Raw genomic sequence first — 16,278 nt, forward strand, 5'->3', positions numbered from 1 at the left:
GCTATATATGACAAACCCACAGCAAACATTATCCTCAATGGTGAAAAATTGAAAGCATTTCCCCTAAAGTCAGGAACAAGACAAGGGTGCCCACTCTCACCACCACTATTCAACATAGTTTTGGAAGTTTTGGCCACATCAATCAGAGCAGAAAAAGAAATAAAAGGAACCCAGACTGGGAAAGAAGTAAAACTCTCACTGTTTGCAGATGACATGATCCTCTACATAGAAAACCCTAAAGACTTCACCAGAAAATTACTAGAGCTAATCAATGAATACACTAAAGTTGCAGGATATAAAATTAACACATAGAAATCCCTTGCATTCCTATAGACTAACAATGAGAAATCAGAAAGAGAAATTAAGAAAACAATTCCATTCACCATTGCAACGAAAAGAATAAAATACTTAGGAATATATCTACCTAAAGAAACAAAAGACCTATATATAGAGAACTATAAAACACTGATGAAAGAAATCAAAGAGTACACAAATAGATGGAGAAATATACCGTGTTGATTGGAAGAATCAATATAGTGAAAATGAGTATACTACCCAAAGCAATCTATAGATTCGATGCAGGCTATCAACAGTATTTTTCACAGAACTAGAACAAACAGTTTCACAATTTGTATGGAAATACAAAAAACCTCGAATAGCCAAAGCAATCCTGAGAAAGAAGAATGGAACTGGAGGGATCAACCTGCCTGACTTCGGACTATACTACAAAGCCACAGTCATCAAGACAGTATGGTATTGGCACAAAGACAGAAATATAGATCAATGGAACAAAATAGAAAGCCCTAAATCCACACACCTATGGACACCTTATCTTTGACAAAGGAGGCAAGAATATACAATGGAGAAAATTATATTTAAAATCTCATATTATATATTTAAAATCTCTTTAACAAGTGGTGCTGGGAAAACTGGTCGACCACTTGCAAAAGAATGAAACTAGAACACTTTCTAACACCATACACAAAAATAAACTTAAAATGGATTAAAGATCTAAACATAAGACCAGAAACTATAAAATTCCTAGAGGAAAACATAGGCAAAACACTCTCCGACATAAATCACAGCAGGATCCTCTATGACCCACCTCCCAGAATATTGGAAATAAAAGCAAAAATAAACAAATGGGACCTAATTAAACTTTAAAGCTTTTGCACAATGAAGGAAACTATTAGCAAGGTGAAAAAACAGCCTTCAGAATGGGAGAAAATAATAGCAAATGAAGCAACTGACAAAGAATTAATCTCAAAAATACACAAGCAACTCCTGCAGCTCAATTTCAGAAAAGTAAATGACCCAATCCAAAAATGGGCCAAAGAACTAAACATTTCTCCAAAGAAGACATACAGATGTCTAACAAACACATGAAAAGATGCTCAACATCACTCATAATCAGAGAAATGGAAATCAGGACCACAGTGAGGTACCATTTCATGCCAGTCAGAATGGCTGCTATCCAAAAGTCTACAAGCAATAAGTGCTGAAGAGGGTGTGGAGAAAAGGGAACCCTCTTACACTGTTGGTGGGAATACAAACTAGTACAGCCACCATGGAGAACAGTGTGGAGATTCCTTAAAAAACTGGAACTGCCATATGACCCAGCAATCTCACTGCTGGGCACACACACCGAGGAAACCAGAATCGAAAGAGGCACATGTCCCCCAATGTTCATCGCAGCACTGTTTATAATAGCCAGGACATGGAAGCAACCTAGATGCCCATCAGCAGACGAATGGATAAGGAAGCTGTGGTACATATACACAATCGAATATTACTCAGCCATTAAAAAGAATATATTTGAATCAGTTCTAGTGAGGTGGATGAAACTGGAGCCTATTATACAGAGTTAAGTAAGCCAGAAAGAAAAACACCAATACAGTATACTAATGCATATATATGGAATTTTAAAAGATGGCAATGATAACCCTACATGCAAGACAGCAAAAGAGACACGGGTATATAGAACAGTCTTTTTGGACTCTGTGGGAGAGGGCGAGGGTGGAATGATTTGAGAGAACAGCACTGAAACATGTATATTATCATATGTGAAACAGATCACCAGTCCAGGTTCAAGGCATCAGACAGGGTGCTCGGGGCTGGTGCACTGGGATGACCCAGAGGGATGGGATGGGGAGGGAGGGAGGAGGGGGGGGTTCAGGATGGGGAACACATGTACACCCATGGCTGACTCATGTCAGTGTATGACAAAACCACTACAATATTGTAAAGTAATTAGCCTCCAATTAAAATAAATTTTAAAAAATAAAAAATAATAAATTTCTATGTAAGACTTCAACTATTTCTATATGTTAAAATATAATGTTTGCAAACTAAACTAGTTGGAAATATTTTGTTTCTTGGTTTACGCATTGGTTACCCAGAAACATTAACTATAAAAATTAATTAAACTATGCATTAGACTGTGCACTTTATTCTATGTAGATTATATATTTAAAATCTCATATTGGTAACTGGTTTGCATTACACTTACTGAACATTAACACAAAGGTTTTAAAAATCATTTTAAAAGAATTAGAATTAATAAAATTTAATTTTATCAATAGACGTTATTTTCATTTTAGTTAGCAGAGCTAACTGAAGGCATACATAAACCAAGAGTTTTATTTACCAGTTTAATTATGCTATCTCTTTTCATTATGCCATTATGCCATAATATATGCCAAATTTTACTATTTTAAAGCACGAGGAAGTTAATATAAAATTGCATGAATCTATCTAATTGAATGAAAACTTCAACTCATAATAGGTGTAAAAACAATTTCTTCCACAATATCCATTTAAAAGAATGGAAATATATAAATGTATTGTTTTGTAAAAACCTCAATGGTTATACCTTTATCTGTTCCTGGAGAGATTTCCTACTTAGTAATACTAAAGTGCATTAATTGTTGTAACAAATTTTTCTGGAAACCTTACACTAAAAAGGGGGGTGGGGCAAGAGTTTCTATGCAACTAAAAAGTGACTGCATGCCAAAAATAACAATAAAAAGCAATGACACTAATGCTAACGTTAAAAGGCTTATTAGAAAGATATCTAATTCTTTACTTCCTTTGAGACTAAAGTTTTAAGAAATAAAAAAAAGTCACCCTAAATCTTGATCAAAGAACCAATAGCTTCTAAGCTGAATAAAAAGGAAAACTAAACCAAAAACTCCAGCTTTTTGGTTAAAAAAAAGGAAAGAAGCTACAATTTTTAAAAGATGTATAACCTCAAATTTGGAAGCTTTAATATGAAAAATCTTTACTTCAAAGGGTAATAAAATGTAGGACTATAAGAAAACTAGGCAATTTTAATATTTCTTTGGTTAGTTCCTTATTTAATGTAACAATTTAAAATCTCAAAAGAAAAGTGGTAAATCTTAAGACTTTTTTTTAAAGACTTTTTAAAAAACTTACTTTTAGAAATGTATTCTTATGTGTTTTATTTATGTGGTCATTGTGTAGTTATCGCAGAATACAAAACTGGAAAGTAAGGACACATCCAAATCTATATGCAGAATTTGGATTTTTGCACTTGAGGTCCATATAGCTAAACTTTTCAAGAACGGTATCAAACACCACATACATAAAATGTGAATATGGGATTTCACTTGAAATGTATTATAAACCAAACACTTGGAATCTCAAAAACTGGTTATTATAAAACACACAATTCTGTAAAATCATAAGGACCAATAGAATTTTTCCATTAAAATGTTCTATATATAGTCTTTAACTGCTATAATTCTCTGGCAACATTTAATATGAATTGTATTTTATTTTGACATTAACTTGGTTATAATTCCTGACATTCTTAATTATGAACCTGCAAACTAAAACAATTTTAAATTAATAGCATATATATTAATCTAAAGACTTTTAAAAGGCAAAAGCTTGAGGTTTGGTATCAAACATTTTAAAGTAAAAAGAATATTGCTAGTAAAATAAAGTATACTGGTTAATTGCTTATAATAATAAAAAATTAAAGGACAATTTTAAACAAACTCTCAAAATACTGAGTTTATTTACAGTCTCTTTCTAATTTAGAGTACTATGAATCAATACTCAGATAAAATTTTATCTAAATAACTTAAATACATATCTGATAGTCAATTAAGACTTCTCTCTTCTTTCCAATAACTAGTACCTATCAACTACAAATTGGCATTTGCCACTGGCATTTGCCATCCACCTCTACAAGGATTAGATCATGTGCTGCTGTAGCTGCTGATTTTCAAATCCTACCCCCCTCAAAAGGTGTTCAGGGTGGAGAACAGAAATGAGGCACCCTACTCAGGGAAAAACTGGCAAGACAGGTCTTCAAATAGTTAGATATTTTCAGGAGCCGATTTTATGAGCCCAATTCTTGTATCTACTCATATTTTAAAAAGCACTAAAATCCTCCATGGTGATGAATGACCCTCATGACAGGCAGAAAGCTTCACAAGACTAGCAGAAACTTTCTGGAAAAATATGTGTCTGGTTGCATATATTCCTCCTTCACCAAAATCACATATATACTAACCATCCCTCCTGCCTCTTTGGAGCAATTACTCCAAAATCTGAGGTGCTGTCTCCCGGGCTGCACGCCTCATTTTTTCCCAAATAAAACTTAACTCACAACACTTACATTGTGCATTTTTTTAAGTCGACATACTTTATACACAAACTGGAAAATAATATAGACAAAAACGACTGTAAACTTAATTCCAACATATTTTGACCAAAATGAAAAGTAGGGCATCACAGTCATCACAGTGTGTTCTACTTAGGTAATCTTGTTTACTTGTAAAACATAATGCCTCTTCCATAAGCCCCAAATAAAATGTTTTAAAACAATATATTTGGACTTCTACTTCCAAACAGATAGACAATATATATTTTTCCTCTATCCTTCCTACTAAAACAGTTAAAAATCCTGAACACTATATGTAAGACAAGCATGAGATGAGAAGACTCTGAAAGGTAGATCAATGAAGGCAGACCAACTAGGGACTTCAGGACCTGAGTAACGACACAGCAGTGAGTTCCCTGGGTTTTCTTTTTGCCATATACATCCTAGACTGGGAACTGGAGATGCTGGCAATGCAAAAACACCAAGGACACAGACAAAAAAGGCTCAAAGAAAAAGACTGCTCTCTTCATGGCCAAAGGACCAGGAAAAGAGTAAACTAACAAGACAGAAAAGGGAGGGGATATATGTATACCTATGGCTGATTTCATGTTGAGGTTTGACAGAAAACAACAAAATTATGTAAAGCAATTATCCTTCAATTAAAAAAAAAAAAAAAAAAAAAGGCAAAAGCACAGAAAACCCTGCAATCCTACCCCCACCAGCAAAGGCTGAGTGGAGAACATAGACTTTCACCCTCATCAAGTTTCATTAAGCTTCCCCAATTCCTCTGCCCTTATCCCACAAAGTGCTGCAACAAATATGAATACCTCTTCTTTTCAAGTAGAGAAGGCCAAATAAGGAGCAAGGACTTTCAGCTCCTTCCTGTGGTAACAAAGCAACACCCCCCATCCACCACTAAAGTGGTGTCAGAGATCTATTTAAATCTGTAGCAAAAGAGTTAAATAAGGTCCAGAGTCTTACAACATAATACCCAAAATATCCAGGTTTTAATCAAAGGCCACTGGTCATTGTAAGAACCAGGAAAAATCTCAATTTGATTAAGAAAAAAAACCCAACAGATGCCAACACTGAAATGATGCAGATGTTAGAATTATCTGACAGGGATTTAGAAGTAGCCATCATAAAAATGCTTCAACAAGCAATTATGGAGTGCTTAAAACAAATGAAAAATAAAAGTCTTAATAAACAAGTAGAAAATCTCAGCAAAGAAATAGAATATATAAGGATGAATTAAGTTTTAGAATTGAATAACACAATAACTGAACTGAAAAACTCAGTGGGTAGGTTCAACAGCAGAATGGAGGGGAAAGAGGAAATAAGCAGTGAACTGGAAGATAGAATAACAGCAATTATCCAATCTGAATAAAAGAGAGAAAATGAAATGCAAACAAATGAAAAGAGCCTCAGGGTCCTGTGAGACTGTAACAAAAAGATCTAACATTCATATCACCTGAGCCTTGGAAAGAGAAAAGAAAAAGGATAAACAGAAAAGGTATTCAAAAACGTAATGACTGAAAATTTCCCAAATTTGGCAAAAGACATGAATTTACACATTCAAGAATCTGAATCTCAAAACAGAATAAATCCAAAGAAATCCATGTTAAGATATATCATGGTCAAACTTCTGAAAACTCTAAAGACAAAGAAAAAAATCTTGAAAGAAGCAGGTTAAATTACAATTATAATTCTCAAGAGAAATCATGAATGTCAGAAGGAAATGGCATAGTATTTTTCAAGTGATAAAAGGAAAGGACTATCAATCTAGAATTCTTTATCAAGGGAAAATATCCTTCAGCAATGAAAGGATAATCAAGACCTCTCAGATGAAGGGGAATTAAGATAGGTTGTTGCCAGAAGACCCATTCTAAAAGAATAACTAAATTAAGCTCATAAAACAGAAAGGAGGGCATCCCTAGTGGGTCAGCAGTAAAGAATTCGCCTGCAATGCAGGATACACAGGTCCAGTTTCTAGGTCAGGAAGATTCCCTGGAGAAGGAAATGGCAACCCACTCCAGTATTCCCAAAAGACTGTAATAAGTTATGTATACATAATGTAATACCCAGGCAGTACAAAGAAATATGCTCAAAAACCATACAAGTCAAGATAGAATCCTAAAAGATCCTAAATCCTAAAAAGAAAAAAAATCTCTCTCTCTCAATATAAGAGGAGTTCCCTTGCAATCCCATAGAAGAAATGGAGTAGCCCTCATAATTAACAAGAGTCCAAAATGCAGTACTTGGATGCAATCTCAAAAACAGAATGACCTCAGTTCATTTCCAAGGCAAACCATTCAACATCACAGTGATCCAAGTCTATGCCCCAACCACTGATGCTGAAGAAGCTGAAGTTGACCAGTTCTATGAAGACCTAAAAGACTTATGGAACTAATACGAACAAAAAATGTTCTATTCATCATAGGGAATTGAAATGCAAACATAGGAAGTCAAGAAATACCTGAAGTAACAGGCAAGTTTGGCCTTGAAGTACAAAACGAAGCAAGGCAAAGGCTAACAAAATTCTGCCAAGAGAACACACTGATCATAGCAAATACCCTTTCCAACAACACAAGAGACGACTTTACACGTGGATATCACCAAATGGTCAATACTGAAATCAGATTGATTATGCATTCTTTGCAGCTGAAGATGGAGAAGCTCTATACAGTCAGCAAAAACAAGACTGTGAGCTGACTGTGGCTCAGAACTTCAGATCCTTATAGCAAAATTCAAGCTTAAACTAAAGAAAACTGGGAAAACCACTAGGCCATTCAGGTATGACCTGAATCAAACCCTATCTAAATCAAATCCCCTATGATTATACAGTGGATATGATGAATAGATTCAAGGGATTAGATCTGGTAAGCAGAGTACCTGAAGAACTACAGACAGAGATTTGTAATACTGTACAGGAGGCACTGACCAAAACCATCCCAAAGATAAAGAAATGCAAGAAGGCAAAGCAGTTATCTGAGGAGGCCTTACAAACAGCTGAGAAAAGAAGAGAAGTGAAAAGCAAGGGAGAAAGAGAAAGGTACACCTAACTGAATGCAGAGTTCCAGAGAATAGCGAGAGACAAGAAGGCCTTCTTCAATGAACAATGCAAAGAAAGAGAGTGAAACAATGGACGGGAAAAGACTAGAGATCTCTTTAAGAAAATTGGAGATATCAAAGTAACATTTCATGCAAAGATGGGCACAATAAAGGACAGAAAGGGTAAAGACCTAATAGAAGCAGAAGAGATCAAGAAGAGATGGCAAGAATACATAGAAGAACTGTACAGAAAAAGATCCCAATGACCCAGATAACGATGATGGTATGATCACTCACCTAAAGCCAGACATCCTGGAGTGTGAAGTCAAGTGGGCCTTAGGAAGCACTGCTGCCAATAAAGCTAGTGGAGGTGATGAAATTCCAGCAGAGCTACTTAAAAATCTTTAAAAAAAAAAAAAAATGATGCTATTAAAGTACTACACTCTAAATGTCAGCAAATTTGGAAAACTCAGCAGTGGCCACAGGACTGGAAAAGGTCATTCTTCATCCCAATTTCCAAGAATGGCAGTACTAAAGAATGTTCAAACTATCAGACAATTGTGCTCACTTGCCATGCTAATAAGGTTATGCTCAAAATTCTTCAAGCCAGGCTTCCATAGTACTTGAATCAAGAACTTCCAGACATACAAGGTGGGTTTAGAAAAGGCAGAGGAACTAGAGACCAAATTGCCAACATTTGCTGGATCACAGAGAAAGCAAGGGAATTCCAGAAAAACATATACTTCTATCTCATTGATGATTGTGAAGCCTTTGACTGTGTAAAAAACTCTCAAAGAGATGGTAATATCAGCCCATCTTACCTGTCTTCTGAGACACAACTGTATACAGGTCAAGAACCTTATATGGAAAAGCTGACTGGTTCACAATCGAGAAAGGAATATGACAAGGTTGTATATTGTCACCCCGTTTATTTAACTTATATGCAGAGTACATCATGTGAAATGCTGGGCTGGATGAGTTATAAGCTGGAATCAAGACAGCCAGGAGAAATATCAACAACCTCAGATATGCAGATGACACCACTCCAATGGCAGAAAGCGGAGAACTAAAGAGTTTCTTGATGAGGATAAAACAAGAGTGTGAAAAAGCCAGTTTAAAACTCATTACTAAAAAAACTAAGATCATGGCATCTGGTCCCATCACTTCATGGCAAATAGATGGGGCAAAGGTCGAAGTAGTGGCAGATTTCCTCTTTTTGGGCTCTAAAATCACTACTGATGGTAACTTCAGCCATGAAATTCGAAGATGACTACTTCTTCGAAGGAAAGCTATGACAAACCCAGACAGCGTATAAAAAGCAAAGACATCACTTTGCCGACAAAGGTCCATATAGTTAAAGCTATGGTCTTTCCAGTAATCACATATGGATGTGAGAGTTGGACCATAAAGAAGGCTGAGGGCCAAAGAATTGATGCTTTCAAACTATGGTGCTAGAGAAGACTCTTGAGAGCCCTTTGGACAGCAAGGAGATCAAACCAGTCAACCCTAAAGGAAATTAACCCTGAATATTCATTGGAAGGACTAATGCTCAAGTTGAAACTTCAATACTTTGGCCACCTGATACATTGGAAAAATCCTGATGCTGGGAAAGATTGAAGGCAGAAGGAGAAAAGGGCAACAGAGGATGAGGTGGTTGGATGTATCACCGATTCAGTGGACATGAACTAGGGAAAACTCTGGGAGATGGTGAGGGACAGGGAGGCCTAGCGTGCTGCAGTCCACAGGGTCACAAAGAGTCACACACAACTTGGTGACTGAGCAACAACAAAATAAGATGAGTGCTATCTGATCATGTGCTTAAAATGCAATTTATGTTTTTAAAAACTAAGGCCTTAAAGCCCAATAATATTATTAATTTAAATTAAAAATACTGGCATAACAATAAATACCTGGTAAGTTAAAGGTAACAACAAAATGTTCTATATAACTGGGGGAAACATAGTAGCTCAGTAAAGAGGGAAAGATAAATTTTTAAACTTCTCAGATACAGACAAAAGTAGTTAAAGTTCAACGGAATATGATTGGTCATTGTGCTTTAGAACTCATATGTTTTTACTGTAATCTTAACATAGTACTTGGTGATTGCACCCAATTTAAAACAAGAACCGTGGATGCTCATCTTTTAAAAAATTCAAATATAACTAGGATTTGTATTACCACAAGTGTGAATGGCTTTGTCAACAAAGAATTCATGTATATAAAGCTTAACATATACCCACGCATTGAATCATTTATAGATGGGCCAGACTCTGCCTGAATGTCTTAGCTCTGGAGAACAAATTGCTTTTATTTTCCATCCAAGTCATGTAATGAGCTCATAAAGAACAGACTTCCCATACTCTACAGAAGTGTTGCAAGTAAGAATTAATACCTGAAAGCTGTCAGCAGGTAAGAACTTCCATCTAAAACACCAACACCTTCAAATTAAAAGAAACTTGAATAACTGAGCTGAAGTACTTCCAATTCAAAGCTGTAATAACTATGCTTCATTAGTAGGGTATACTCAAAGAATGATGAGAAAAGGAAATGTTGCATCTTGTTATTCATGCAGCAGTTTTCCTATAATTTGTTCATTCAAATTTTAACTTTTGGTAGCAGGTAAAACAAACAAGTAACTATGTTTATATTAATTAAGTGTTCATGTTAAGGAAACATAACTTCAGGGTTAGGGATGGGGGAAATGGGGAGAAAGACTGGTTAAAAAAAAAAATACAAACTTTCAGTTATAAGAAAAATAAAGCCTGAGGATCTAATGTATAATATGATGATGATAGTTGATGAAACACACAAAAAGGTAAAGATGTGAGGTGACATGTGTTAATTAATTCAATGGTGGGAGTTAATATATATATTAATACATATGTCAAATTATCATATTGTACACTTTAAATATAATTTTATTAATCAATTATGTCTCAATGAAGCTGAAAACAGAAGAAACATAACTTTATGGCTTTGCTCTTCTTGATATTTATGTTCTGGGTTAATGTGTCTCTTCCCACACTGAATATAGGCTCTTCCCATGTGACTGTCTTGGCCTATTATAGGACACTAACAAATCTGACGTGGCATAGGCTTTATAAAAACTTGCATATTGAGGGCTTATAAAGTTCTGTCTTGGAATCAAGCTCCCATGATATAAGGACACTTGGGCTAGATTACTGAAAAATGAGAAGTCATGTAGAGAAAGACCCTGAAAGATGAGCAGCCATGTTGGATGTTCTCATCCAAACTGAGCTTCTTCAGTTCCACCACATGAAGCAGAACTGTTCAGCTGAGTGCAGACAACTCACAGAATCGTGAGAAATGATAAAATTTGAGGGTGGTCTTTTATGCTGCAACAGAAAACCAAAATAACTATGCTAAATTATATTTTGAAAAAGGAATACAAATTTAGTTAAGGTGAAGAGTCAAAAATCAGAACATTATCTTATGAGTCATGTTAAAGTTTAATCAGAACCCAAATAAATTCATGACCATGAAATATATCTCTTCTAGTTCTGTTGAGTAAAATGACCTAAATAATAATATTACCTCAGCATTGATATATATCCCAAGTACTCGGGTCTCTAACACCATGTACTATTTTGTCTTCTCAGAAGGGTGGTTAATCCCATTCAGAACACAGAATATACAAAGTGGTCTTGGTACAACTGGTTACTGTCAGAAAACAAGAAGTCTTAAAAAACACAAGACCCTATCAAAAGAACATGGACAACAGCTCCAAAGAACAGAAAGACAGAATTTTTCCCGTAAAATATTAATAGGCTAATGAAACTACTATACCCCCAGAGGCCATCCTCTGACGTCTGCATTAGAAGACACACTCCTCATTATCTAAAACATTAATGAAGAGTGTCATAACATTCCATTCACAAGTTTGAAAGACTCTCCCAAGTGCCATGGCCTTGAGCCTTGAAATAGTGAAAAATGAACTTGCAGCACCAGAACCAAGTGAATTTCACCTTCTCAGTGTTCTTGAAATAAAAGCAATTTGCTTTCCCTTTCAATTCCAATCAGTCGCCAATAGATATGAATATTTATTGCCTTACTACTTCCCTTGCCTTCTATGGTCTATTAGGACTAAAGCCTTCCTAAAGACAAAGACAGATGCCAAAGAAGTACTGATGTTTTCAACAAATATAATAATTCCTGTGATGTTTGCATAAGATAACCTCAAAACTATCTTGTATTCCAAAAAAATTGTTAAAGAGGCACTTTTCCTTAAAAAAACCAGTGTGTCTTTTATCTGGCATGAGAGAGCAGTTTTTTATATGGCTCTCTTGACAATACTGTTGGAAGAGTAGACATACAAAACAGGGTACATACCTGATTTAAATCGAACGCAATGATAAACCTGGTTTCACAAGAAAAGTAGCCATGTTAGCACTGCCCTACATATCCCTTAATCTACTTCTATGGAAAATATGTAAATTACACTTTCTAAGATATCTTTGTGATCTATGACCTGTATATATATATTTCCTTTTCTCTTGTATCATCTGTATCTTCAACACAATATCATTCCTTTGTCTGAGAAGTATCTTTTCATTTCTTACAAGCCTTAAGAAAGTTTAGGTTAAGAGGGTACAAAGAAAGTGCACAGGCCATGAAGTTTTGGAGTTAGACAAGAGATCGAACTGAGTATCCAGGTATTGCTCTCAAGCAGTCTCAGAGAGTGCTGTGTGACAGTATTAATTTCACTTCAGCTGAAGTCTGCATACGTATTAGTCAGTTGTGACCTACTGCTCTACAACTACCAAAATTCAATCTCTGGTGTTAGTAACAATGACCACTAGTAACAGCAAGAAAAGACAATTATCATCTTCAGTATGCTCTGTTCTTTACAGCAAAAAAAAAAAAAAGAAAGAATTTTACAAAGACTTTTGTTTAAAACAACTAACAATCATTAAGTGCTAGTATTGAAAAGGCTAACTTTAGTTACCTAGGGCAATTTATCCAGAACTTTATCCACTACTATTTATGACTTCGATTGTGCTGTGTTTTCATTCTAGAAATTTAATTGTTAACTAAGAGCTTTTAACAAGTCTGAAATACAGCTCTGCATGACTAGCATGCACTTTAGTACTTTTTTCACACCTACTTGTTAAATTTTATTTAGTTAGTTAAACCAAACCCCAACATCACTAGATACTACAATGAACTAAAGTTAAGCTAGATGAATAGACCGCATGGTCTATCTGGAATACCAGATATCAGACACTTAAATACCTCAAGGTGTTCATGTGATATTAATTTAGTAGTCTCAGCACCCCTGAATATGACCTTATTAGTTTTCAGCCATCGGAGAGGGACAAGTAATTAAGTCATAATCCTGCTCTACTAAGGTTTTGAATCCTGTGCGCCTGAGGATGCTCCGTGGGCGTGCATAGGAGGTCAGCGAGTGTCCTAGACAGCCGTCCACAATTCACACACTCTCCTTGTTTAAACATGGGCTCAAAGTCTTTCTATCAAGGGCCAGAGAGAGAATAGTTCAGGCTTTGCAGCCCATCCTGTCTCCGTAGCAACTACTGAACTCTGCTGTTAAACGGTGGGAAAGCAACCTGGACAACAGGCTGGCTGTGTTTCAAGAAAACACGACGAACGATGAAATTGGAATTTATGCTTTTGCACATGTCACGAAAGATTACATTTACAGCAAAAAAGGTAACGAACAATGTAAAAAAACCATGCCCAGCCAGCCAGGCAGCCATCCAAAACGCGGGCGCCCCGACCTACTGGCCGCAGGTGCTCCCATCCTGCTTTACCACACCTGCAGCGACTCTCCGGCAAACGACGCCAGGTGAACAAGGGTTGTCTCTGCCCAGGGTGAGGTCACTTGCACAGTCCCAGGTGCCCAGCCCGGTTCACCCCAGCCACGCTTGGGACCCAAAGCCTTGATCACTGCCTCACCGTGCGCAGGTGGGGCGGACCAGAACTGGGACACAACTTGGCACCTGAGGCCGAGCCCCTGGAGAATAGGGTTTGGGTGGCATGTAGGGCCAAGAAAAGGAAGAGCTGGGTCTCAGGCGGGCCCGGGAACCCATGGAGGTTCCCCCACAAGTGTCCCCTGGAGTGGCAGCCGCCTCTGGCCAGTCACTCACTTCGATACGCTGGCATGGATGAAGGCCATAGCAGCAGCGCAACTATAAGGACTAAGAACTTCATGGGCATCATCCACAGCACTCCGCCATGCGTCGGGAACGTCCTGGGGCCACCAGGCCGGGTACCTCAGTCCGAAAGGGGAGGGGTTGGCAGGACGACCGTCCTTCCTCAGGGCCCCATGCGCCCCGCAACGGTTGTCCCCAGCACGCAAGCGCAGAAGCCCTGGGTGGGGTAAAGGGGTCGCGAACGGCCGTGGCCCCGCCCCCTATTAGCGCCACACACAGGGGGTGGGGCCACGGCGCCTGGCCCCGCCCTCCTAAACACAGTTGCTAAGCCTTGGAAGCCCTTATCAAGAGAAAGTTAGAAAGTTAAGTCGCTCAGTCGTGTTCGACTCTTTGCGACCCCGTGGACTATAGCCCACCAGGCTCCTCCGTCCATGGGATTCTCCAGGCAACAATACTGAAGTGGGTTGCCAAGGGAAGGAAGGGGAAAATCTTGATGCCCAGGGGAATACTGAGGCTTTAAAGGGTGGGTGTGGTGGCCTTGGCCTATTCCAGGAACTGGACTTGCTGTGCCTAAAACACTGTCGCTGTGCAGAAGGAAGTGACTGGGGAAAGACAGACAAATAACCTGGCCGTTACAACAACTTGGAAGTGTCATAATGGGGGAAGCATAGTGGCCAGCCATCTGAAGTTAACAACTGACCAGCTGCGAGCAGTCATTGAAGATGATCCTCTTATAGCTACAGGAGAAGTTGTCAAAGAACTCAGTGTCAATCATTCTACTGTCATTTGGCATTTGAAGCAAATAGGATAGGTGAAGCTAAAGCTAAAGGCAAAGGAGAAAAGGAAAGATAAACCCATTGGAATGCAGAGTTCCAAAGAATAGCAAGGAGAGATAAGAAAGTCTTCCTCCATGATCAGTGCAAAGAAATAGAGGAAAACAATAGAATGGGAAAGACTAGAGATTTCTTCAAGAAAATTAGAGATACCAAGGGAATATTTCATGCAAAGATGGGCACAATAAAGGACAAGAAACAGTATGGACCTAACTGAAGCTGACAATATTAAGAAGACGTGGCAAGAATACACAGAAGAACTATACAAAAAAGTTCATCATGACCCAGGTAACCATGATGGTGTGATCACTCACCTAGAGCCAGACATCCTGGAGTGCCAACTCAAGTGAGCCTGAGGAAGCATCACTACGAACAAAGCTAGTGGAGATGATGGAATTCCAGCTGAGCTATTTCAAATCCCAAAAGATGATGCTGTGAAAGTACATTCAATATGCCAGCAAATTTGGAAAACTCTGCAGTGGCCACAGGACTGATAAAGGTCAGTTTTCATTCCAATCCCAAAGAAAGGCAATGCCAAAGAATGTTCAAACTACCACACAATTGCACTCATCTCACATGCCAGCAAAGTAGTGCTCAAAATTCTCCCATCAGGCTTCAACAGTATGTGAATCATGAACTTGCAGATGTTCAAGCTGGATTTAGAAAAGGCAGAGGAACCAGAGATCAAATTGCCTACATCTGTTGGATCATTGAAAAAGCAAGAGACTTCCAGAAAAACATCTATTTATGCTTTATTGACTATGCCAAAGCCTTTGACTGTGTGGATCACAACAGACTGTGGAGATTCTTAAAGAGATGGGAATACCAGACCACCTTATCTGCCTCCTGAAAAATCTGAGTGCAGGTCAAGAAGCAACAGTTAAAACCATACATGGAACAATGGACTGGTTCCAAATTGGGGAAGGAGTATGTCAAGCTGTATATTGTCACCCTGCTTATTTAACTTATATGAAGAGTACATCATGCGAAATGCCAGGCTGGATGAAGCACAAGCTGGAATCAAGATTGCAGGGAGAAACATTATCAATAACCTCAGATATGCAGATGACACCACCCTTATGGCAGAAAGCAAAGAACTAAAGAGCCTCTTGATGAAAGTGAAAGAGGAGCGTGAAAACACTGGCTTGGAAACTCAACATTCAAAAAATGAAGCTCATGACATCCGGTTCCATCACTTCATGGCAAATAGATGGGGAAACAATGGAAACAGTGACAGACTTTCTTTTCTTGGGCTCCAAAATCACTGCAGATGGTGACTGTAGCCATGAAGTTAAAAGACGCTTGCTCCTCGGAAGAAAAGCTATGACCAACCTAGACAGCATATTAAAGAGCAGAGACATTACTTTGCTGACAAAGATCCATCTAGTCAAAGCTATGGTTTTTCCAATAGTCATGTATGGATGTGAGAGCTGGACTATAAAGAGAGCTGAGTGCAGAACTGATGCTTTTGAACTGTGGTGTTGGAGAAGACTCTTGAGGGTCCCTTGGACTGCAAGGAGATCCAACCAGTTCTTTCTAAAGAAAATCAGTCCTGAATATTCATTGGAAGGACTGATGCTGAAGCTGAAACTCCAATTCTTTGGCCACCTGATGCAAAGAACGGTCTCAT

The 16,278-nt window shown here is 37.9% G+C and overlaps 1 protein-coding gene across 1 annotated transcript in view; it reads right to left on the reverse strand.

Moving 5' to 3' along the window:
- Nucleotides 1-16,278, reverse strand: part of SPESP1 (sperm equatorial segment protein 1) — a 130,519-nt gene that overhangs the window by 9,735 nt on the left and 104,506 nt on the right. The gene's annotated exons all lie outside the window — the stretch shown is intronic.

This window comes from Dama dama, chromosome 12, assembly GCF_033118175.1.
Source record: "Dama dama isolate Ldn47 chromosome 12, ASM3311817v1, whole genome shotgun sequence".
Classification (NCBI taxonomy): Eukaryota; Metazoa; Chordata; class Mammalia; order Artiodactyla; family Cervidae; genus Dama; species Dama dama.